Genomic DNA, 13098 nt, shown 5'->3' with positions numbered 1-13098 from the left:
TAACAGTAGACAACTAAAAACTCAAAATAGAGATCAAGGGATTTTTGGATGAAACATCCTAAATGAGAATCGAAGATCTCCACAATAGTAGTGCAACGGTAAAAAGTATGACGGAATCTAAACGAGAGTTGTAGATCATAATCTTGCCTACGTGTGGATATAAAGAACGTTGAAAATGGAGCTCGTATGCGGAAGTTACGCATTTTACATGTTCGGGACATAAAACTCGAGGCTGTCAGGCAGTTCACGACGTGAGTCACCCATACTCACAACGTGAACCTGTGACTTATGGGTTCCAGAGCCTATCAATGAGTTGTCAAGTCTACGAGAGGAGGTAGGTCGAGTTAACGATGTGAGCCACCCAAACTCACGACGTGAACCTCAGATTTCACCCCTATAAATAGAGGCCGATGGTTTAGGGTTTCAGTGCTCAATTCTCTTCTCTCTAGTGCCAAAGCTCTGTGTTTTAACCCTAGAAGCCATCCCGAAGCCCTGGTCTTCACATCTATGTCCCGAAGGAAGGTTTTACACTCCCGAGATTCCCAAGAATCCCGAGAAATCCGTTTTCTCCTGTCGATGTTCTTCTCGGTTTTCCTCTCACCTTCTTCGAAATAACAAGTGAGTTCATACCCCTATAACTACATTTTCAAATGCTTTGTAAATGATTTTATACACTTTTAAAAGGGGGGATACAAGTAAACACACGATTATCCTTGTGAGAAAAACATAAATCTTTCCCTATACTTGTTGCTATAATCAATCATATGTGAATTATAACTATCATATGGAAACATTCTCACGCAACATATCACGATAACACTTTGTCCATTTTGAAATGAAACATGTTGTTATATAAATATCAAACACTTTATTTATATTTTGAGTATAAATGTTCAATGATGTCATTACAAATGTTATACTTTACATACAAAGTTGACACTACAATAGGGTTTACCATACAAACGAAATACACTTTTGGAAAAACTATAATAGGTCTAGTTTACAAGGAAATCATGAGATTTTACATACTATAAGTACTATATCAAGTAAATACTTTCATATACAGGAACAAATGGACTTTTTATACGTAAATCCATTTGATACTAAGTTTTGTGAGACATTCAACTTCATGTACTTTCAAGTATGTCGTTAAAGTCCTGTATTATATACCATAATCTCTTGTAGGGAGAGCGTGATACTTGTGTATAGATCTATACGGGATTGACAATCATGCACGTAAACTGTTAGCTACAGTTAGACCGGCAGGTCTTGTGACAACCCCAAATCTATTCCCGTTACAAACCCTATTTTCACTAACGGAATGCGTCATTATATGTTATTTCTCGGTATTGTTCGGGTCGTCAATAAATAAATATTTAGTTAATTATATGTTCCGGTATTATCATGAGTAATTATAACTTGCAAATGTTAACCCCGTTTAACTAAATAAAGTTATATTACTTTTCAACCACTTCACCCGGGTAAAAAGTTTTAACCCCGTTAAACTTTAGCATCGAGTAGCCGTGTATCGGGTACAATACCCGAGACATATAAAAACACTTGAACACTTCAATTGGACTCTTTTACCACAATTACACCTCTCTCTCACTACTTTCTCTCTCTAGACCCGAAATCGACTCCAAATCCGCGAATTTCCGACTTCAAAACGTAAGGACTCATCCCCTAACTTAATCTAATCATACTTTACTGCTTTTAGAGTCCAAAATCATGAGAATCAAGGACCATAAAGGAGTTTACAGCCTAAGAAGCTCCTTAGGCCGTAAACCCCCAAAATCATGCTATAGATCAAGTTTTTCCTCATGTTAAGCTAGTATACTAATTAAGGCATTTATCTAGAAGGGTTTGGACACTAAAACACATGGATTAGACATGTAAAAAGGAGTTTACGGCCCAAGCATGTGCTTAGGCCGTAAACACCTCAAACACCCCAAAAACACTTGTTTAAAGCCCCAAAAACTCATCTAGGGTGTTTGGCAATTTAAATTTGACAACAAGGAAGGCTTAAATGCATCAAACAACATTATTTCATGGCAAAAAGAGGAGTTTACGGCCAAGGCTAAGCTTGGGCCGTAAACACCCATGTTTTTGTGTCAAACAAGTCCCAAAACCCCTCAAATGCATGTAAGGATTTTATCTAAGGCCTTTGGAAGTGTGTTGTACCATTTAACTTCATATTTGGATACAAAATGAAGAGTTTACGGCCAAGGATGTTCTTGGGCCGTAAACTCCACAAAAATATATGCCAAATTGTCCCAAACTCACTATATGGCCTTCTAGGATTTATCTAAGGTGTATGAGACTTTGTTGTACCAATAAAACATACATCTTGAAGGGTTTACAAGAGTTTACGGCCCAAGAACATGTCTTGGCCGTAAACTCCCCAAAAATGTCACAAATTATGATGTTTAATCCCTTAAAATAGTCCAAGACACATACCACTAAATCAAGGAAGTGAAATAAGACCTTAAACATACACTTTGGAGTGCCACTAGAGTTTACGGCCAAACCTAGGGGGTTTACGGCCGTAAACTCCCAAAGGATGGCTTTTGGGCCATAAACTCCAAAAGAGTGAGCTCGTGAACCCTCCCGTAAATCATTCATGACTTCGTACCACTCTCGGGAACCCCTTCTAGGCCTTAAAACCCCGAAAACGATGCTAGAATGTCCAAATACTATAATGAAAAGCATAAGATGATTAACTTCTTGTAAAATACATATTTCATATGACATTAGGATCCTAGGAGGTGCTCAAGAGGTTATTGGGTACCAAACGCTCAATCGACACTTTTACCCGATTTCCGCGATTTCAGGTGAGTTCATACCCCTTAATGAACCTTTCAAATGTTTTATATGTTTTAGGGGGGAGATACAAGTTGAATATACATGTTTATGAAAAGTTATACAAGACTATTTTTCAAATTTCAGAGTTAATCACATGTGACTCACAATCTGTAGTTCAAATCACATGTGATTTATCACTATGCTTTATAAATAAGTCAATTGCTTTCAAAACTATCTTGGATTAACAAACAAGTTTTAAATGTTCCTTTCGTACAATGCTTTTGATTAATAAAACTCTTTATGAGAATGTAATCATACTAATATATTTATATAAGTAAAACTTGAAGGACTTAGGACCGATAACTCGCCTTATTTCCTGTTTCTTGTTTGATTGTGGACTTAAGGTAGTAGTTATCCATCCGACTGTCATTGATTTCTTAATTATATATCTCATATATTAGTACAGACTATGAGTACTTCTTAATTCATTAATTACCTGAATCACTACTTGACTAGAACCACATACACTAAATTAACTATAATGGGTATAGTTAAGGACTCTATCCCTAGTTTCCACTATTACTCTACACTACTATAATTCTCTATATTATGAAGCAATACACTAATAAGAGAATACAATACAAGTTATACGAAAGATTTCTACACTATAATACAAGAGAATGCACTAATCATGAGATAACTCACTAATCCACTACGGGATACTCTATATGCTATTCACTATGCCCGAAGTTTTCCGACAGGAAGACGACACTATATGTATAGATCTATACGGGGCAGACGCTATTACATCCCGACTGATAACTTTAGTCCGAGCCGCTCAGGCCCAGGGATGCTTTTACTCTACTACACTATGCATGACTGGGAAGGTCATGGGAGTTCGCTATTACTCACACTATTGGGAACATACTAGAAAGACACTATAACCGCACTAAAATACTAAAAGAAAGATGAAGTAATATCCCGAAGTAAATAAGTATCTAATACTAAAGGATGATGCGCCACTATTACATACTCTAAGAATAACTCACTATATTGCATTACTTAATGTTCTGGAGAATATGGGATTTTCTAGGTTTCACCACTGTTTATGATTTCAAACTTCAGTTTTCATAATAATGACTCTCATGCTTTTTATACAAGTACTCACACTAAAACTCTTATGAACTCACCAGCTTTATGCTGATATTCTTTTCAAAATAACTTGTATCTTCAGGTCAAATATAGACAGGTACAGCAGCAATTTTTGGAGAAGATGGAGGATACAAGACCCATCTCTTATTTTTGTTTACTTTTGGTGTTTATCAAACATTACAAAACACACTTGTAAATACACTTACTATGTAAATGAAATGGTTGTATGATTCTTGTTTTTACTATTATACAATTGTGATGATACTGTACACTACGTCATCCACCCCGAAACGTATTCCGCCGTTATCGGTTTTGGGGTGTGACAGATTGGTATCAGAGCATTGTTTATAGTGAATCAAGTATATCAACCTATAAAAGATATACGAACTATAAACACTTCGGGACTAAAACACTCTGACCAAGAATATATAATGTTAAGTATCTAAAATATTTAACTAAGTATATATATACACACATCACTATAAAACACAGAAGTCAGTATCGTCCTAGAACAAAACAAAAGTATTAAGATTGTTGGATAGCACAATTGAGCTTAGAGACATATAGTCACATTTAGGGGGATGTAGCCTGATCAACTACGTCTTCCTGGGAGTGACTAGCATGTGCCTAAGTTTGGTTGTGGTATTTCAACAAGTCTAAAACTTACCAACACTACCACGATAACGTTAACATTAGAATACTATAGGAGTATTCTGTACCTCTAAAAACATACATCTGTGAGAACTAAAAAGGGTCGTTACTGATGGAGCAATAGTTGCTAAATGGATACTTTCCGGTTACATGTGACTAGGGCGTTATAGACTTAGAATCTGTGATCTTTGCTTTACTTCCTGTTCCTTGTTTGGTTGTGGATTTAGAGTTAGGGTCACTTATTCGACGGACTATCCTGCTCCAATCACATGTAATTAGTATGCATTATGAAAATATTGGTCCAACTCGTGACAACCGTCTTATAAGTAATTTAGGTTAGTACGCCTATTAACCTTCTTTTCCCCTTTTCTCGCATAGATACCATGGCTGGCTTCCACCCTCCAGGCGACCCGTACTACCCAAACCAGGGTAATGGGGGATGGCTCAGTGAAGAGTCGGACGATGATCACCCAATCCCCTTGGATTACCACCGAGCAGAAGGCTTTCCGGATAACTCCGACTCCGAGCCAGAAGTTAATAACCTACCCCCTGGAGTCCCAAACCCCAACCCCCATCCGACATTTCAGGGCCCCACTCCTATGTGGGCCATATCTTTGCACAGATGGAGCGAAGAGCAGGGTCAGCCCACGCCATACAATGGAGACTGAAGTTTCTACAACATAAACGAAGGTGGATCAGCAGATCAGGTTCTGCCCATCATGATCCGAAGGATTGCCAGGAATGTTGAGCAAGGTCAAGCTGCAATAGGTCGAGTTGTGGAAGTGGATGCCAACTCAAATCTCAACACAGTTCGCATCCGCCAACTCAAAGAAACCATGGACATGACAAGGAGGACTAACGAGGCTCTGCAGCACCAGCTGGCTGCATCCCGAGCTGAAGTTAGAGAACTCCGTGCACGCCAAAGGACTGATGATCGACACCTTCAAGAAGTTATGCGTCAGCTAGTAGAACTGAGGATTCACCCGACAAGTAACCGTCGCCAGTAGAAGACGTCTAGTTACCTCTATCTTTTGTTTAATGGATTAACCTATCCACTCTATGTTCCGTAGATCTATTATCTGTAAACATTCCTAGCTTGAAAGTACTCTAGTCAAACCTCTAAACTACCAAACCTTTTCTCTATGGTATGATGTAAGACCTATTGCTAGGTCAAATTTTCATGAACTTGTGTTGCATCATGGATACCAGTACATTGGCAGTTGATTTCTCTATTGCTATAACTCTCATCTTGATCTCGGATTATGTTGATTTAGTCCACGAAACACTCTATTTATATTCGCAATAGGCCCTTACTATTGCTATCATTTCTATACTTCTTCCAGTAAAGGATGCCTCCACGAAAGCGTCCCGCCAGAGGAAGACCTGCAACTCAAACCCCTACTCCACCACCCCCTCCTCCACATATCGATCCGGTGTTATTTCAAACAGCGGTAACTGCGTCCGTGACAGCAGCCATGGCCCAAATGAATTCTGGGGATGCGAGCGGTGGTAACTCCAGGTTCGGTGAAGTTCATCATCGAGTGGAGGGATGCACTTATAAGGATTTCATGAACTGTAAACCCACCTTCTTCGATGGTACTGGAGGAATTCTGACATTATCTCGATGGTTCGAAAGAACCGAAGCTGTGTTCGAAATGTGCTCTTGCCCCGAGGAGAGCAAAATCAAGTTCGCTACCGCTACCCTTACCAACAGGGCCTTGACATGGTGGAACGGCCATGTTAGATCACTTTCCTTGGTCACAGCCAATGCTATGGGCTGGGACACTCTGAAGGACCTCATGAGAGGAGAGTACTGCCCTAGGGGCGAAATTCAGAAACTTGAGGAAGAACTCTGGAACCTCAAGATGAAGGGGACCGATATAACAGCTTATACGGCCAGGTTTTGCGACTTGGCAGCCATGTGCCCCAATATGATCCCTACAGAGAACAAGAAGATTGAACGGTACATCTGGGGTTTAGTGCCCCCGTATCAAGGAAATGTTCTAGCTTCACGCCCTACAACTTTTGATAGCGCCAAGGAATTGGCCCAAAGTCTGATCAATCACGAAATCTCCTCCACTCCAGCGACAGCAACCACAACAACCACTGCACCGCCCGCTTCATCTGACAGAAAGTGGAAGCGATGGGATAAGATGAAGGGCAAGAAAACTCAAACCTCCTCAAAGGGCCAACAAATTGTGGCGGTCCATGCTGCCACCACCCCGACTACTCCAGCTGCTCCAGCCCCGCCAAGAGCTTACAGTGGAAACTTGCCCAAGTGTCCCAAGTGCCCTTTCCACCACAACGGCCCCTGCCGTGAACTGCAGTGTTCCAACTGCGGTCGAAAAGGGCATACTGTCCGATTTTGTAAGGCCCCTCCCAAACCTATCACGCAGGTTCCTGGTACGGGAGTGACCCCAACTTGTTTTGGCTGTGGAGAGGCGGGTCATTTTAAGAGAAACTGTCCAAAGACCCCAAATGCTGGAGGAACTGGAAGGCTACTCGCTATCGGTCACAATGAAGCGGTAGCAGATCCCACAGTAGTCACGGGTACGTTTCTTCTCAACAACTCCTATGCCTGTGTCTTATTTGATAGTGGTGCAGAAAGAAGCTTCGTAAATCATAACTTTAAACACTTACTCAAACAAATCCCTCAACCACTAAAAGAAACATTCGTCGTAGAAATCGCTAATGGGAAAACAGAAAGCTCTAGCGAAATCTACATAGGGTGCACTCTTAGGTTAGACGATCACTCATTCCCAATCGATCTTATGCCAGTCTCAATCAAAAATTTCGATGTCATTGTTGGTATGGATTGGTTGAGTCTCCATTACGCTGATATCCTATGTTCTGACAAAGCCATTCGTCTGAACCTTCCGAATCACGAAACCCTCTTGATATATGGAGATAAGCCGAGTACGAGCCTTCGTATCATCTCCAGTGTTCAGGCTCAGAAATACTTACGCAAGGAGTATCGCGCCTTTCTTGCCCATGTCGTTGACACTAACCAGAAATCGAAAGATCCAAAAGACATTCCCGTAGTATGCGACTTCCCTGATGTCTTTCCGGAGGATCTTCCCGGCCTACCTCCCAAACGTCAGATTGAGTTCAGAATCGACCTAATTCCAGGAGCTACCCCCGTAGCTAAGTCGCCCTACCGTCTAGCGCCTGCCGAAATGCAAGAACTATCCGGTCAACTCAACGAACTGCTCAGCAAGGGCTTTATAAGACCGAGTTTCTCACCTTGGGGAGCTCCGGTCTTGTTCGTGAAAAAGAAAGACGGATCGTTTCGGATGTGCATCGATTATAGAGAACTCAATAAACTCACGGTTAAAAATCGCTACCCTCTCCCTCGTATCGACGATCTGTTTGATCAACTACAAGGAGCAAGTTACTTCTCCAAGATTGACCTTAGATCTGGGTATCATCAGTTACGGGTACTCGAGGAAGACGTTCCGAAGACAGCTTTCCGAACCCGCTACGGACACTTTGAGTTCGTAGTGATGCCCTTTGGACTGACCAACGCCCCTGCAGTATTCATGGACTTGATGAATAGAGTGTGTCGTCCATACCTGGATCAATTCGTCATCGTCTTCATTGACGATATCCTCGTTTACTCTCGGAACGAGGAAGAACACAAGGATCACCTACGACAAGTCTTGGAAACATTGCGATCCGAAAAGTTATATGCGAAGTTCTCTAAGTGCGAGTTCTGGATCCGAAGAGTTGAATTCTTAGGTCACGTGGTTAGTGAAGAAGGAATTCATGTGGATCCCTCCAAGATTAAAGCTATTGAGAACTGGTCAGCACCGAAGACGCCTACGGAAATTCGTCAATTTCTAGGCCTCGCTGGCTACTACCGTAGATTCATTCAAAACTTTTCTCGGATTGCGAAACCTCTCACTATGCTGACACAGAAAGGAGTACCGTTCGACTGGGAGGAAAGACAAGAGAAGGCATTCCAAACCCTGAAGCGAGCCCTATGCACCGCACCAGTATTATCCCTTCCCGAAGGGACAGAAGATTTTGTCGTATACTGTGATGCATCCAACCAGGGGCTCGGTTGTGTCTTGATGCAACGGGGTAAGGTTATCGCATATGCCTCGAGACAGATAAAGACCCATGAGGCGAACTACACTACGCACGACCTCGAGTTAGGAGCGGTTGTTTTTGCACTAAAAATCTGGAGACACTACTTATATGGGACGAAGAGTGTGGTATACACTGATCATAAAAGCCTCCAACACATCATGAACCAAAAAGAACTCAACATGAGGCAGCGTCGATGGGTCGAGCTACTTAACGATTACGACTATGAAATTAGATATCACCCAGGAAAAGCCAATGTAGTAGCAGATGCACTGAGCAGGAAGGAGTATACTAGTCGAAAGACCAAGTCGTTGACGATGACTATTCATTCGCATCTCTCCACACAGATCAAAGAGGCTCAGCTGGAAGCCTTAAAGCCCGAGAACGTGTTGGGAGAATCTCTACGTGGAATGGATAAAAATTTGGAGGTAAAGGGTGACGGAGCCTACTACTTCATGGACCGAATCTGGACTCCACGCCATGGAGGTTTTAGAGATTTGGTTATGAGGGAAGCGCATAACACTCGCTACTCCATCCACCCGGGTTCAGATAAGATGTATCTGGATCTCAAAAAGCTATACTGGTGGCCAAACATGAAAGCGGAGATCGCCACATTTGTGAGTAAGTGCCTCACTTGCGCGAAAGTCAAGGTTGAATATCAAAAGCCATCAGGACTTCTCCAACAACCTGAGATACCAGAATGGAAGTGGGAGCGGATCACAATGGACTTTATAACCAAACTTCCCAAGGCAACGGGTGGATTAGATACTATTTGGGTCATTGTCGATAGGTTGACTAAGTCCGCACACTTCCTACCCATCAAGGAAACGGACAAGATGGAGAAACTCACTAGAACATACATTAAAGTGATAGTACGACTACATGGCATCCCTATCTCTATTATCTCAGACAGAGATAGTAGATTCACCTCTAGGTTCTGGCAATCGTTGCAAGAGGCACTAGGGACGAGGCTAGACATGAGTACAGCCTACCATCCGCAGACCGACGGACAGAGTGAGAGGATGATTCAAACCCTAGAGGATATGCTGCGAGCTTGTGTAATTGACTTCGGTAATTCATGGGACACACACTTACCTCTTGTGGAATTTTCTTATAATAATAGTTATCATACGAGCATCAAGGCAGCCCCATTCGAAGCCCTCTACGGCCGCAAGTGTAGATCCCCTCTGTGCTGGGCTAAGGTGGGTGACACTCAACTAGCTAAAGGAAGAGTTCCTGACAGCTCTCTCACTGGTCCAGAGATCATTCGAGAAACGACCGAGAAGATTGTACAGATACGCGAACGACTTAAAGCCGCTAGGGATCGACAGAAAAGCTACGCCGATAAACGAAGAAAACCCTTGGAATTCCAAGTGGGAGATCGAGTCATGCTGAAGGTCTCACCCTGGAAGGGCACGATACGCTTTGGAAAGCGTGGAAAGTTGAACCCAAGGTACATAGGGCCTTTTGAGATTCTCGCTAGAATCGGCCCCGTAGCTTATAAACTCAACCTACCTCACGAACTAAGCAACATACACCCTACCTTTCACGTCTCTAACTTGAAGAAGTGCCTGTCAGATGAGACACTCGTAATTCCCCTTGATGAGATTGAGGTCAATGAGAGCCTCAACTTCGTGGAAGAACCTGTTGAGATTATGGATCGAGAAGTAAAACGAACGAAGCAAAGCCGTATCCCAATTGTGAAAGTTCGATGGAACGCCAAACGAGGACCGGAATTCACTTGGGAACGCGAAGACCAAATGAAACTCACATACCCCCATCTCTTCACGTAGTTGTACTGTAACTCTTATATATATGAATTCTAAAATTTCGGGACGAAATTCCCCTAACGGGGGGATGATGTGACAACCCCAAATCTATTCCCGTTACAAACCCTATTTTCACTAACGGAATGCGTCATTATATGTTATTTCTCGGTATTGTTCGGGTCGTCAATAAATAAATATTTAGTTAATTATATGTTCCGGTATTATCATGAGTAATTATAACTTGCAAATGTTAACCCCGTTTAACTAAATAAAGTTATATTACTTTTCAACCACTTCACCCGGGTAAAAAGTTTTAACCCCGTTAAACTTTAGCATCGAGTAGCCGTGTATCGGGTACAATACCTGAGACATATAAAAACACTTGAACACTTCAATTGGACTCTTTTACCACAATTACACCTCTCTCTCACTACTTTCTCTCTCTAGACCCGAAATCGACTCCAAATCCGCGAATTTCCGACTTCCAAACATAAGGACTCATCCCCTAACTTAATCTAATCATACTTTACTGCTTTTAGAGTCCAAAATCATGAGAATCAAGGACCATAAAGGAGTTTACAGCCTAAGAAGCTCCTTAGGCCGTAAACCCCCAAAATCATGCTATAGATCAAGTTTTTCCTCATGTTAAGCTAGTATACTAATTAAGGCATGTATCTAGAAGGGTTTGGACACTAAAACACATGGATTAGACATGTAAAAAGGAGTTTACGGCCCAAGCATGTGCTTAGGCCGTAAACACCTCAAACACCCCAAAAACACTTGTTTAAAGCCCCAAAAACTCATCTAGGGTGTTTGGCAATTTAAATTTGACAACAAGGAAGGCTTAAATGCATCAAACAACATTATTTCATGGCAAAAAGAGGATTTTACGGCCAAGGCTAAGCTTGGGCCGTAAACACCCATGTTTTTGTGTCAAACAAGTCCCAAAACCCCTCAAATGCATGTAAGGATTTTATCTAAGGCCTTTGGAAGTGTGTTGTACCATTTAACTTCATATTTGGATACAAAATGAAGAGTTTACGGCCAAGGATGTTCTTGGGCCGTAAACTCCCCAAAAATATATGCCAAATTGTCCCAAACTCACTATATGGCCTTCTAGGATTTATCTAAGGTGTATGAGACTTTGTTGTACCAATAAAACATACATCTTGAAGGGTTTACAAGAGTTTACGGCCCAAGAACAAGTCTTGGCCGTAAACTCCCCAAAAATGTCACAAATTATGATGTTTAATCCCTTAAAATAGTCCAAGACACATACCACTAAATCAAGGAAGTGAAATAAGACCTTAAACATACACTTTGGAGTGCCACTAGAGTTTACGGCCAAACCTAGGGGGTTTACGGCCGTAAACTCCCAAAGGATGGCTTTTGGGCCATAAACTCCAAAAGAGTGAGCTCGTGAACCCTCCCGTAAATCATTCATGACTTCGTACCACTCTCGGGAACCCCTTCTAGGCCTTAAAACCCCGAAAACGATGCTAGAATGTCCAAATACTATAATGAAAAGCATAAGATGATTAACTTCTTGTAAAATACATATTTCATATGACATTAGGATCCTAGGAGGTGCTCAAGAGGTTATTGGGTACCAAACGCTCAATCGACACTTTTACCCGATTTACCCGATTTCCGCGATTTCAGGTGAGTTCATACCCCTTAATGAACCTTTCAAATGTTTTATATGTTTTAGGGGGGAGATACAAGTTGAATATACATGTTTATGAAAAGTTATACAAGACTATTTTTCAAATTTCAGAGTTAATCACATGTGACTCACAATCTGTAGTTCAAATCACATGTGATTTATCACTATGCTTTATAAATAAGTCAATTGCTTTCAAAACTATCTTGGATTAACAAACAAGTTTTAAATGTTCCTTTCGTACAATGCTTTTGATTAATAAAACTCTTTATGAGAATGTAATCATACTAATATATTTATATAAGTAAGACTTGAAGGACTTAGGACCGATAACTCGCCTTATTTCCTGTTTCTTGTTTGATTGTGGACTTAAGGTAGTAGTTATCCATCCGACTGTCATTGATTTCTTAATTATATATCTCATATATTAGTACAGACTATGAGTACTTCTTAATTCATTAATTACCTGAATCACTACTTGACTAGAACCACATACACTAAATTAACTATAATGGGTATAGTTAAGGACTCTATCCCTAGTTTCCACTATTACTCTACACTACTATAATTCTCTATATTATGAAGCAATACACTAATAAGAGAATACAATACAAGTTATACGAAAGATTTCTACACTATAATACAAGAGAATGCACTAATCATGAGATAACTCACTAATCCACTACGGGATACTCTATATGCTATTCACTATGCCCGAAGTTTTCCGACAGGAAGACGACACTATATGTATAGATCTATACGGGGCAGACGCTATTACATCCCGACTGATAACTTTAGTCCGAGCCGCTCAGGCCCAGGGATGCTTTTACTCTACTACACTATGCATGACTGGGAAGGTCATGGGAGTTCGCTATTACTCACACTATTGGGAACATACTAGAAAGACACTATAACCGCACTAAAATACTAAAAGAAAGATGAAGTAATATCCCAAAGTAAATAAGTATCTAA

At 41.1% G+C, this 13098-nt stretch overlaps 1 long non-coding RNA gene across 1 annotated transcript in view; it reads left to right on the top strand.

Annotated features, from left to right (window-relative positions):
* LOC145030873 (uncharacterized) overlaps nucleotides 1–13098 on the top strand; it is a 38006-nt gene that overhangs the window by 24539 nt on the left and 369 nt on the right. The window lies entirely within an intron of this gene.

This window comes from Lactuca saligna, chromosome 2 (assembly GCF_052625555.1).
Source record: "Lactuca saligna cultivar CGN05327 chromosome 2, ASM5262555v1, whole genome shotgun sequence".
In the NCBI taxonomy this organism is placed as follows: Eukaryota; Viridiplantae; Streptophyta; class Magnoliopsida; order Asterales; family Asteraceae; genus Lactuca; species Lactuca saligna.
This window is presented reverse-complemented; position numbering and strand designations above follow the sequence as displayed.